General features: G+C 40.7%; 1 pseudogene; it reads left to right on the top strand.

The window, feature by feature from the left end:
* The first annotated feature begins 5,382 nt into the window (after window positions 1-5,382).
* On the top strand, window positions 5,383-6,334 carry LOC102008308 (annotated as a pseudogene).
* Window positions 6,335-14,099: the final 7,765 nt, after the last annotated feature.

The following is a 14,099-nucleotide window of genomic DNA, read 5'->3' as shown; positions in this document are numbered from 1 at the left end:
CATGGTAGCACTATCCAGATCTTCTTATCATAGTGACAATCAATGCTTCAAATTCCTTGTCCCCTGACACCTTGCCAAGTTTAATGGGAAAATTTTCCTGTCAACATTTCTTTCATCCTCTCTAGTAGCTATAACTGCAGCTATCATTTTATCTTCAGTGAATTTCATTAAAAAGATGAATGTTCCATGTTCCACAATCACTAGTTAAATGGAATAAGAGTGAACCATCAGGATCTATCACATCCTCCTGAAATCTTGCAGAATCCAGCCTACCAATGTATGTCTATTTATTCTGTGGTCATATTTCCACACCAGACCTAGACAGACTACATTGGGTCCCTTCCAAGAATATAATTTCTTGAGACCAATTCAAGGCTCATTAAAATTTTAGTCTGTCTCTTGTTACCCATGAAAGTTTCTAACCAATGCTTTCAAAATACCATTCAGTCTTCCACAGAGTATCTGTACTTTAGATCATTTTCTCCCCCATATGACTGCGTAGAACATTTCTCCACACAAAAATGGTTCATGCGTCTCATTCTAAGGCCTACAGTCTGATAAATAGCTTTTATGTGTAGAGATAAGCTTTCATAGGAACTTGTGTCTGAACTCAGATGACCCGAGTTCAAGTTTTGTCTCGATGCTTCCAAAATGTGTGACTTTGGGAAAACTAATTAGCATCTCAGTGTCTCTGTTTCCTTTGTGATACAGTGACTGACAGAGTGAAATTGCATAGAATTACTGCGAGGATTAAATGAGATAACAGAACATGAGCTTGTGGTAGATAGAATGCTGCTCACCAAGGTCATTCACATCATAATTCTGGAACCTGAGAAGTAGCTCAGGTGCGATAAAGGCTGAGAACCTTCAAATGGAGAGATTGTCTTGGATTATGTGAGTGGGCCAAGTCTAATCACTAAAGACCTTAAAAGTAGAGGACTATCTCTGGTTAGAGGCAGAAGAGACATGGTACAAGTCAGAGAAGTTCAAAACAAGAAAGACGTCATCGTGGTCCAAAGACTGGAGTGGACCATATGTGCTGTGGTGTGGACAATGTAGTGGGCAATGTGAAAGGACTGCAGATAGTCCTCTTGGGCCTTAGGGTGGTCTCCAGATAACAGACAACATGGACGGAGGGAACTCCATTTGGCCAGCAACCTCAATGAGCTTGGAAGTGATTTCCTCCTCAGAGCCACCGGTTGGGAGTACAGCTCTGCTATCATCTAGGTTTTAGGCTGGAGAGACCTACATTAGACTTCTGTCCTACAGAAACTGTGAGATAAATTGTGTTGTTTAAACCACTAATTTGTGGTAATTTGTGAAGGTAGCAATAGAAAACTAATAAACTTCCCAGTAAAATTGGCTATTATTTGCCAAAATGGCCTCTTCCCCTAACTCTTCTGCATTTTTCTTCCATTCCTGGGACAGTCCCTTTCCTCAAGTAGCCACCATCAAGGCCTTGCTTAAATCTATCTCCTCCATGATGATTTTCACAGTCCAACCATGAGAGTCAATATGCCTTGAGCTTCCGGGGAATATTATGCCCTTCCCCCTTCAAGCTTGGACTTTCTGTTAGACCTACTTATTACCTTCCTCCTTCTCACTCTATAGAAAGACTATCAGCTCATTTATATTTGTTCTCTGTGTTTATCGCAGATGCCTTTCTGAAGTAGCTGGGAAGAGAACAGAAACTAACACTCATTGAAGTTTTCCCTGTCTCAGGTTCTATGCTCATAAATTTATCTACCCTACAGGACAGATTAAATATATACTTTTTAAATAGGGTCTCACTGAGACAAATCTGCCCAATGTCCAACAGTTTCTAAGAGAAAACTATGATCTGACTTTTGATGAAGTCAGGTCTACTTGATTCTAAATTTGTTGTTCTTTCCACTGTATCATGGTCTTTCTTATAAATACCACCTTTGACATCATCACTTTGGTCACAATATGACACTTGTATAGCTCTTTAGAGAACAGTTCATGTTTACAGCAGCCCTTTGAGGAAGGTTTTATTATTCTAATTTTAAAGTTCACACAGTCCCTGAAAGACACAGTTAGGATTTGAGCTCAGGATTTCTGACTGTAAAAACACTTAAGTGCTCTTTTCACCTTACCACAGCCAGCTCCGACTGATGCCAACAAATTCAGTGCTGTGTGGCGTTGATCTTGTGTGTGCCCTTTCTCTTTTCTAAAACTACTGTAAAGCAGTATTTCTAGCATCCCTGAGTCAGATTTCAGTTATTTCTCCATCATGGCTATACACACCTCCCCTTCCAGGGCTGGGTCAGCTGCAAATTACACTTGTGTCACACTGACTTCTTCAAATTACTCACCCAGAGAGAGGACAAAAGGGGTTCTGACACCAGCCCCTAGAAAAATTAAGTCAAGTTCAAATTCCTCTTTGTTTAGGGTGTTTGGATCATTTTTAATCATCTTTAATCAATATGACATTTTAAATAATTGTAGTAAAATATACCCAATGTAAGATTTATCATTTTCAGGTGTATAGGTCCATGGTATTAGACCCACTTACATTGTTGTGTAGCCATCACCACTATGTGATTCCAGAACGTTTCCAACTTCCCTAGTGGGAAACTCTACACTCTTAATAACTCCCCACTTTCTCTTCTCCCAGCCTGGAAGTTGTCATTCTACTTTCTGTCTTTATGAATTTAAACACCCTAGGTACTTCATATTAGTAGATTCATGTAATATTTGTCCTTTTACGACTAGCTGATTTCACTTGGCATTATATCTTCAAGGTTTATCAATGCTGCAACTTTGGTCAAAATTTCATTTCCCTTAAATGCTGGGTAAAAATCCTGATGTGTATACACCACATTTGGTTTATCCATTCATCTGTCAATGGCATTTGGGCTGCTTACACCTTTTGGCTGCTATGATGGTACTGCTGTAAAAAGTAGTGTACAAATATCTTTTAAGTCATTGTTTTAGTTCTTTTGGATATATTCCCAGAAATAGAGCTGCTGGATCATATGGCAGTACTATTCTTAATTTTTTAAAGAACTGCCATACTAGTTTTCATTGTGGCTGCATTATTTTGCATTCCCAGCAGCAACGCACGAGTTCTAATTTCTCCATTTCCTCACCAACATGTGTTTTTTAATATGTAATTTTTTCTTTTTCATTTTTTGCATATCAGAAATGCATTTTTATTTGAAAATAAGTTAAATTTTTAGACAAATGATTTTAGTATATAAATTTAATTTTGTTTTTATATAGAATATAAAGACTTCCCTCATTAATTTTCCATGTGAAGGGTATACAGGCTGGAAGGAATATCCATTCTGCACACAAGCATGTATCTTTCATGTGCAGCACTGAAAACGAATGGTGTAGAGCTCCTACACGTAAATTAAATCAAGTGACATTACACATTAGGGGGGATTACTCTAGTCAATCAGATTGAAGAAGCAAATATGGCACAAAAACTGCAAATAAGAGCAAGTCAGAATTAGAGAAGAGATGGAATATTTGACAACAATTTTACTGAAGAAAGGAAGCAAGGGCTGGAGCAGTTTATAAACAAGGTTGCTGGTCATCCTCTGGCACAGAATGAGCATTGTTATTACATGTTCTTACAAGATGAAATAATAGATAAAAGCTATACTCCAACTAAAATAAGACATGCTTGAAATTTGGCAAGAGGCAAAAATGTGACCATTAACGTTTCATATGCACCAGGGACGACATTCCAGCTATTCCTTAGCATAGAAACTGGTATAACATGCCTTCGGTATAGTAACATTCATGTGCTCAGTTTTGTTTGGCAGTTGACAAGTTAATTTGCTTTAGTGAAAATCTCTCATTCCACACTTTCTCTATAAATAGCTCTTCCTTGCTGTTTTAATGTGGTATGTACACAAACCTTCCCATACAATCTGCAGTGTCCTATTTTTTTCTAATAATATATAAGCCATTGCCTTATAAATCAGTGGTTTTGGTTTACATGTCTAATGATTAGCAATGTCGACTATCTCTTTATATACTTAGTGGACACTTATGTGCCTTCTTTGGAGAAATGTCTAGGCAAATCTTTTAGCAATTTATTAACCAAGTTGGTTGCAACTTATTGCTGTTGATATCAATGTCACTTTAAAATTTATTTACTTTTTACTTTCAAAAATAATATCAACGTTTAAAAAAATTCAAATCGCATTTAATCCTACCATGAAAAAAGCAAAAGAAGTTACTTTTAAACTAAAGTATTCCTAAAAGTAGTTTAAGTATTCTATATCTAATACAATGAGATAAAACATTAACTGCATCCAATTAAATTGCTTTCCTTTACTGGTGGGTGGCCAGTATTCAATGGCTGCAAACAGCAACCTCCTGAGTAGTGTACTCACCTGTTGCTGGCATGTGTTGCCCTAAGGGACCTTGCAGACCTGCTTCCCAGTGGATGTTCACATTGGCGATCTCGTACTGCCCCCAGCCTAGAGTCCAGGCAAGTATGCAGGGCTGGGGCACTGCCTTTGGGAAGCCCCAGGACACAGTGACAAGAGGTCACATTGGACAAGTTATCAAGACAGTTGGCACCAAGCTGCAAAACAGGGAGCACATACTGAGGCCATACTCAGGGCCAAGTTCAAGTTTTCTGGCTACCAGAAAAATCCATATCTCACAGAAGTAGGGCTCTACCAAGCTTAATTCAGATGAATTTAAAGACATGGCAGCTGAGAAGCTGCTCATCCTCCATGGCTGTCAGATGAAATGTACCCTTACTTGCAGTCCCCTAGACACGGGGCAAGCTCTAAACTCTTGAAGGCTTCTGCTGTTCTGTCCTTTCTGTAATCCAGCTTATCAGTAAATCCTATCGCATGTTAGAAAAAGAAAACACTGAGTGCATAGCAATGTTTTCTGTTGCTTACTTAGAAATCTAGTATTTTCAGGAAAATTTCTTTGATTTAATATATGTTAAGAAAACACTTTATTGCATTTTATCTATTTTTCCCTAAAGTCACCAGGGTTACTTGTTTACCTTGATAGTCATTTCATTAATTTTATTGCCAGATGAAACATGATGAAAACTATTCCTTAAACATAAATCAGTTTCCTAATCCTGTCCTCTAAAAGTGTCTTCACTTTTATTTACATAAGTTGATGCGCATACCCACTTCTAAGCCCGGAGAAGAGTCTAGTTCTGCTGACTCCGCAAAGTTCTCCTTTACTAAGCACTCTGCAACCTGCTTTCCATGAGAAGTTATTACAGTGTTTTCACCGCATCTAACTCTACATGCTATTGGACTCGGCGTTCCTTACAGCAGAAGCAAGTAATAGTCAGTGTAAAGCCATTTTGCATTATTTAAATTACTATTACTTATTTTAAAGAGAATAAAAGAAAAAACAATAAAAACGATGCAGAGCTTTCCGTGCTGCTCAAGCAGGGGTCCATACAGCGTCGTTCTTGATTCCCATCGTAACTTAACGGGAAACTTCACAGTGTCCGGAGCCCTTGATGTTCTGCAAATGAAGGAGGATGTCCTCAAGTGCCTTGCTGCAGGAACCCACTTAGGTGGCACCAATCTGGCTTTCCAGGTGGAGCAGTACATTTACAAAAGGAGAAGTGATGGGCTCTACATCATAAATCTGAGGCGGACCTGGGAGAAGTTTCTACTGGCAGCGCGAGCCATAGTGGGCACTGAAAACCCTGCTGATGCCAGCGTCATATCCTCTAGGAACACCGGCCAGCGCGCTGTGCTGAAGTTTGCTGCTGCCACTGGAGCTGCTGCTATCGCAGGCCGCTTCACTCCTAGGACCTTCACTAACCAGACCCAGGCAGCCTTCCGACAGCCACGTTTTCTGGTGGTTACTGACCCCAGCGCTGACCAGCAGCCCCTCACGGAGGCGTCTTAGGTCAATCTGCCAACCATTGCTCTGTGCAACACAGATTCCCCTCTGCGCTACGTGGACATCACCATCCCGTGCAACAGTAAGGGAGCTCACTCAGTGGATCTGATGTGGTGGACGCTGGCCCCGGACGTGCTACGCATGCGTGGCACCATCTCCCGTGAACACCCCTGGGAAGTCATGCCAGACCTCCACCTCTACAGGGATCCCGAAGAGATGGAAAAGGAAGAGCGGGCAGCTGCTGTGACCGAGGAGGAGTTTCAGGGCGAATGGACCGCACCGCGAGTTCACTGCTGCTCAGCCGGAGGTTGCAGACCGATCTAAAGGCGTGCACTTGCCCTCTGCGCCTACTCAGCAGATTCCTCCCGAAGACCGGAGTGCGCAGCCGGCCACAGAAGACGGGTCCACAGCACCTACTGCGAAGGCCACTGAGTGGGTGGGAACCAACCAGCGGTCTTGAGCTGTTCTGCAGACACTTCAGCAAAATGGAAACGAGGTTGACAGAAAATAAAACACCAATTTCTAAAAAAAAAAATACAGAACTTCAAAACAAAATGATGGGAAATTAACAATGGTTGTTATATTGCATATTGTTATCTTCAAAGTAATTACTCAGAGTACCACATATAGGCATGAGAAATTGATCAAACAATGAGGCATGAACTGTTCCTTTCCGTAAACTAATAGAAATTAGTAGTACAATTATCTTAGCTATCTTGTGTGTGTGTATATATACATATATATATTTCACTTCCTTTGCTTCTCCTTTCCCCTTTTTTCTCCTTTTCCCTATCTTTCTTTCCTTCTTTTATAAGTGAATGGTTGCAACTAGAGACCATACTCATAAGTGAAATAAATCAGACCCTCAGGTGTAAACATCATATTGTTTCCCTAGTGTAAGAACCTGAAAGAGCAAATAAATTACTATTTCTTCATTTATAGAGTTTGACTTCTGCAGCATTTTTCATTTTTGTTATTATATATAACAAACTTTTTCCTCAGAGTCCTCAACCTATTGATCCTTTATTTTTTGGTAATCCATGAACCTATTCCAGGGTACTTCAACTTACTGTTTTTCATGTTTCTCATTTTCATAAAGTGAGAATATTGCTTTTTTGCCTGCTAACTTGCTGATTTAATTACCTGAAAAATGAAATGTTTAATCAAGTTTTATTTTGTACAGGACGTGCCTCACTGTTTAGTCACAACGGAGTCCATTATTGAACAGACCAATTGATACATATTGATGAGCCAGTGTGGTGAATTACATCATTTATTAAATAATTCCATGAATATATACTAGGTACCTAACAACAACAGGAGTTTCTAGGTTCACTCTGTGCCAGGAATTGTTCTAAGTTCTTGACAGTAATTTATTCATCACAACAAATTTTGGATAATTTGTCTTTATTCTATATACAAGGACACAGAGATACAGAAATGTTAAATATATTGTCCAAAAAGACATAGATAGTATGGGACACAGCAACAGTTTTTACCCAGGCATACTGGATGTGTTTTGGTAGGTGCTGGTTTGTGGGGCATAGAAGGGAATTGTACATATAACATATATACATATATATGCGCTAGGAATATCATGAATTTTCAAATAAGTGTTCAGGAATAAATTAAAGAACATATTAACTTAACTTATTCAAAGAGTACTTATTATGCATTGACCCTATACCTCTATTATGATAGACACCATGGAGAAGATGATTAGCAACCAGTATTCACACCTGAGTACATTTAAATCTAACTCAGGAAACACAGGATATAGATATTACATGACTAAATAGCCATGTAATCAACATTTGAGTAAAAGATTATTAGAACAGTTTATCTGTAATACCTGAAATTACATAATAGGAAAATAATTTTTGACTCCATTTTGTCAAAATAGTACAATGGATTTGCATGAGTAAATTAAAGATGATAAAAGTGAAGTCTTGATGCTATAATTTCTTTCACTTAATTTCAAAAAATTTATTGAGCACCCACTGTGCATTAGGCACTGTTTTTAGTACTGAATGTTAAAGGATTGTTAAATCATGGAATGCATTATTGAGAGAAATCATGAGTCTGCTTTCTCTTAAGGAATTTCCAATCATAGGAGAATCTGTATTAAATTAGCATAGAAATATAAAAATAGAAATATATAGATGTTGGTCATTATACCTAATGATTGCAGAGTCACATCAAACAAGAACATGACATTGCTCTCTCTATTGCTGTCCACTGAGGTATACAGAGAAATGCCATTAAGTCCGCTCAGGAACTCACAAAAGGTCAAGACTGGGGCTGATGTTTGCCATCATCTAATCTCTGAGTTTGAGTGGAGTGTCAACTTGATTGCCTTTGAGACTCACCCAGGGGATTGATGGTGCACTCTTTTGGGTGCACCTAGGTGGGTCATGGAGGCCTGGCCTTGGAGTATAAGTCTGCTCCCTCGCCCCTTCCTCTCTGGCACTGTTCCTTGCTCTGCTTTCTGGTGCCACCAGGTATTGCAGTGCTGGAGTCTCCTGGAGGTGGTTGCTAAGTTCTTTCTGTCCCTAGCAAAGAATTGGTCAAGATAATCACAAATGGTAGCAAAGTTTTATTAGAGTAAGAAAAGAAACAGGCTTTGCAGAGTGATATTGAGTGAAGTAAAAATAGGAAAATAAGTACATTCTATAATGTGAGAGAGGGCCTTCTATGTAAGAGAGAACCCAATGGCAAAAATTCAGTGTGGACCATCATTTTTGTATCATCCACTCCTTGGGCTAATGTCAGGTCTAGGCTATCTTATTAAAAACCTGCTTGAGTTCTCATGAGAAGTCCAGGTGCAGGGTTTTGGGAACTGTTCTGCATACGTCCTGGGATTTGTGATTAACAGATGATACCTACTTCCGCAGCCAGTTTTGCCACACCTTAAACTCCTGCCTCACTGGCAGTCATGAACTAAGCATCTTCACTCTACCATGCCCGTCTGCCATGATGCTCCTTCCTTGGAGCTAGCCTACCATCAACTGAATCCCTTTAAAAATGTGAACCAAATTAAACCTCTCCTCCTTTAAGTCATAGATATCAGGCACTGTGTCCCAGTGACAGGAAAGCTAGTATACAACCCTATTCCTTATACTTTATCCCTTCCCAAACCTTTTTTTTTGAGTCCTTTTAGATTTAGTCCTTTCCTAGAACTGGCTCTGTGATCAATTAAACTCCTTAACATCCTCATTGCCCTGATCACTCCCAACCTCCTGGGCTTGTTGAAACTTGGCTTTCCTCTGAGGCTACTATTTATCCTATAACCTCTGAAGGGTGTGTGCTCTCTCTCTCACACCAACTATATCTCAGGGGCAGGGAGCAAGCTATATTTTTAATATTCCTCTTGTTTTAACCATTTGAGTCCCATCCTTTCTCAAAATAAAATTCCCGCCCTCATTACACAAATGCTTTGTAATTGCCAAATATCAGCCCTTTAGTCAACACTGTAGGGGACCAGATAGTGAGGATCAAAGCCTAACTGACCTCCTTTCCAAGCACAAAGGAGAAAAATGGCCACGTCTTTCCTCTGGCAAAACTGTCCATTGATATCTATGCATAGGCTCAGCAAAGTTCATGGCAGGAACAGGAAAAGCAGAATGAGGTTGGTCCTGTGGACTTAAAGCAATGGTAAAAAAGCAGTCCTTATCATCAATAACTGAGAGGCCTGTCCTGTGCAGTCATAGGTATGTGCAGTGGGAGAGGGAAGTCTGAGCTGCAGAATGCCCGTTGGGTAAATACATACATTAATAGCTCTTAAATCCTGAAGCAGCCTCCACTTTCCTGATTTCTTTGGTGTAACAAAAGCAGTAGTATCCCAAGGGCTAGTGGGAGGTGCACTGTGTCTTGCCTTCAACTGCTCACTCTTCTATTAATGCTTATAAGTCAATGAGCTCCTCCTTTGGGAGGGGCCAATGATCCATCCAAGCAGGAACTTCAGCTTTCCATTTTGTGAGAGAACAGTTTTTGGCTGGGGAGAAGCCACAATGACCTCCATTAAAATTTTGTCTAATAGCCAGAATCTTCCCTTTCATCCCTCTGGTAGACTTCTATGAGTTTGGGCATCTTTCTGTCAAGGAGGGATTGACTTATTAGTAATTTGAATTCACTGGTCTTTTCGTGGATCCCTGCCCCACAGATTGACTGGGATCCTGGCAATGAATGGCTGAAAGACTTCCCTGAAGCCACCAGGGCGTACATAGGGTTTGTACTAATTACTTCGATTATCTTCTAAGGTCTTACTAATTGTCTTCATTTGACAGATGAGGAAACAGAGGTTCAAAAAAGCTCTTTGCTCAGAGTTACACAGCAGATATGGACTATTAATCTGTCCCAGTTGCCATGCAAAATTCCATAGACTGGGGGGCTTAAATAATAGGAGTTTATTTTCTAAAAATTTTAGAGGCTAAAAGTTCAAGACTGAGGTTCTAACAAATTCTGTTCCAGTTGAGCGCTCTCTTCTTGGGTTGCAGATGCCTGCCTCCTTGCTGTGTCCATTACATGGCCTTCCCTCGGTGTGTGCATCACAGAGAAGGCAAGAAAGAAAGAGAAAGAGAAAAAGAGAAAGTGACATCTAGTGTCTCTTGTAGGAACACAGTCCTGTCGGAAAAGGGCACCACCCTCATACCTGATTTAACCTTATTACTTCCTTAGAGGCTTTATTGCCAAATATAGCAGCACTGGGGGTTAGAGTATCAGCATATGAGTAGTTGGGGATAGGGATGCAAATGCTTAATCCATACATCGATAGAGCCAAGATTCAAACTCAGACTTGTCCACCTCCAAAGCTCACATTCATAATTGTTGAATCATCCCATCTTGTTGCCTTTGTCCCTATCTCTGTACCTGAACCTCTATACTCTAGATTTCATACACTAGATTTCATGCCAACGAGTTGCTTACTTGGTTCTCTCACAGCACACACCCTCATGGGAGTTCAAAGCCTATGGTGCAAAGCCTGGATTCATCTTCCAGTCCCCTTGTGATCTGGAGGTCATAGCATAACAACTCAGGACATTCCCCAGGTTCTCCATCAATGCAATTTGGACAGTGACAAAAGATTCTTCTGGGAACTTCATTCAAGTGTTGAGGAGAGAAGAAAGCAGTACTGGGGCAAGTTCCCTTAGTACTCTGGTGCAAAAACACTGTATGATTCCAGTGTCCTGTTGTCATGAATATTTCCCTGAATAACATTAGCAGCTGTGTGGATAAGGGTGGGAGCTGCCTGGGTGCCAGAATGATGATACAGCCTGTGGGAAAGGCCCTGACATGGCTGTGACCAATGTTTCCCCCTTCTTCCTCCTGTTGAGTCATTGTGGTTTTGTTCAGTCTGAATGAAGTCTTTTGTTTGTTTGTTTTGATGTTTGCTCATTTGCTCTATACACAGGCTGGGAGGAATCACCCTGCAGAGGTCATTCCGGCATTCCACCCTGATCCCACTGAGATGGGTGTTGCTCTGTCTGGAACTTTTTAGACATGGAATTTATTTGCTTAAAATCAAAAGACATCTGAAGGTAGTTTAAGTGATGATGATGATGATAGCTAAGCACTAACTTGAATACTATGTGGATATTAATGCCCTTACTCTCCATAATAACTAACATGAGAAGGAAATGTTCATCATAGGAATGCGTATAATATAGTCAGGCCTCCATATCGCAGGTTCTGCATCCTGGAATTTAACCAACTGTGGAGGAGAGCAGTTTAAAAACAAAAATTTTATCTGTGCTGAATAGGTACACACTTTTTTTGGTCATTATTCTCTTTAAATTACAGTATAACAGCTATTTGCTTAGCATGCATATAGGTGATCTAGAGACAAAATTGTACTCAAGGATGTGCACAGGTCATAGGCAAACACCATGCCATTTTATATAAGGGACTTGAGCATCTGCAGATTTTGGCATCCCTCAGGTCCTGGAACTTATCTTCCATGGACGTGGAGGGATGCCCATAGTCTTTCCACAGCTAGTAAGTGCCCAGCTAGGATGTGTGAATAAGGGGCTTTGGCTCTAGAGCCCATGCTCTGAACCATAACAACACAAGATCTCTTCTAACACCTGTGGCTCCCCCCACCTGTTTTGTGGTCTCAAGTGCTGAAAGATCAAGCCATGCCAGAGTTCAGGGAAAAGACATGCAGTGTTGTCTGGATGGGGCAGGGGTGTGTAGAGCAGGGAGCACCATTCTGGGAACAGAGGCAAAAGCAAGAATCTGCAGTATCTGCAGTCTCCAACCTAAGCAGGTAGGGGTCCTGCTTGGTCCTCCTTGCAGGGCTCCAAGATCTCACTAAGCTAACAGGTCTGCATTGTAAGTATCAGTTCAAGAATCTCCTCTAGGGGCAATCAGGTCCTCCAGGGCAATGCTGGTGTCTAGGTCAGCACAGTGGTCCCTCATTAGACTAGGGCCAGCAGCAAGAACTTGGGCCCTGGGCCGCTATCTGAACTGATATGATCTGGGTTCTACAATAATGAACTTATAGAATAGGGGCTCATGATTGAGTGGATGTCACAGACCAGAAAATATGACAATAAGTGCCTGTGTAATATTTATGAATATTTCTAATTTTTAAAATCCTTTTGCATGTTTCCCCTTAACATGAAGGGCCTTGAATTTTGATCAACAAGCCATGTGCAGTGGCATGTACCTGTAGGCTTATACCTTGGAAAGCTGAAGCAGGAGGGTTGCTTCCGCCTAAGAGTTCAGGACCAGCCTGGGTAACATAGTGAAACTTCATCTTCAAAAGGTGAAGGAGGGGTCTGGGGATTTAGCTCAGCGGCAAAGTGCCTGCCTGGCAAGCGCAAGGTCGTGAGTTCGGTTCCCGGTACCGGAGAAAAACCAAAAAAAAAAAAAAAAAAAAAGGTGAAGGAGGAGGAGGAGGAAGAGGAGGAGGCGGAAAGGACAAATGAAATAAAAACTAAAATCACTTCAGGAGTGTGATAAGAAAGTATTTTCTCAGGCCTTCAAACACTGAGATCTTGAATCAGTTGTTTCATGTGGTTTTTAGAAAAATTTTACTGAAATATAATTCACAATCAGAAAAGTACCTACATCTTAATCACATCTTCACAAATGCAATCTCTACAAACTGAATATACCTACATATCCAGCACCTAGAGCAAGAAACAGAATATTATTAGAACATCTTAGAGAGTTTTAAACAAATAATCCTGGTAATTCTCATACAAGTCCCCTGAACACTGAGATTTATTGCAGTAAAACTATAGGATTTATTGCAGTGAAAAAAAAATGTGATTGTGGAAATTGCTAGTGTGTACATCTTTAAGGAAAATATGTTTCAGAGAACTGGGGAAAATTACTCCTTGGCCATCAGAACCCCGGTACAGAGTGGGTGCACTGGTCTTGGGGTTGGGAGTGGAGAAGGCCAATGGGTCACAAACTTGCCATTGGGATACAAGGGAAGCAGAGCTCATGAACACCTCAAATGGGTCCTGAGGAGAAAACCTGCAGACTCGCAGCCCAGATCAGAAGTGGCAAACCTATGACATGCAGGGTAATTGTTTTTCTTTTAAGACAAAAGATGTTAATGTATGAGTTGGTTTTTTCTAAACTAAAAGCTCAAAATTCAGGTTTTATTGTAGTGTTGGCACTTTGCAATAAATAAGTGGGTTTTGGGTTGCAGTCTGGGCACTAGTCTCTGAAAGGTTCGCCATCACTGGCCCAGGCCTTTAGGTTACTCAACCTCTGAAGTAACAAGTTGTTAGTGCAATGACCAAGAAATTCATGACCTGCTCCAGATTTCCATATGGGCCCAACTGTGTCAAAGCCTTCAGAGACTCTCTCCTCTCCCCTCCCAGCCCCCTCCCCACTCCCCCTTCTCCACCTCCTCTCTACATACACACACACACACACACACACACACACACACACCCCACCCAAAACTTCTTTGGAATGTTCTCATTCCTCAGTTAAGGTCTTGCGCTATGGAGTCAGCTTTGATTCTTAAAATGCCTCTGGCTTTTTCCTCCTACTTTTTTTTCCTTTGAAAAACATTTTTTAAAATTCTCAATGTTCAGAGTTAAGGTCAATACCAAAAGTCATGAACTGATCCTATACCAAAAATGAAATATTGGGTGGTCAGAGAAGAAGAGCCTGAGTTACCCTGAATATCTCATACTCCCCCATCAGCAGCCTCTCAAATCACTGAAGTCAGCCTGAGTGCTTGAAGTCACCTCTGCCCCTAC

Source organism: Chinchilla lanigera, unplaced genomic scaffold (genome assembly GCF_000276665.1).
Source record: "Chinchilla lanigera isolate Chin_1 unplaced genomic scaffold, ChiLan1.0 scaffold00013, whole genome shotgun sequence".
Taxonomy (NCBI): domain Eukaryota; kingdom Metazoa; phylum Chordata; class Mammalia; order Rodentia; family Chinchillidae; genus Chinchilla; species Chinchilla lanigera.
This window is presented reverse-complemented; position numbering and strand designations above follow the sequence as displayed.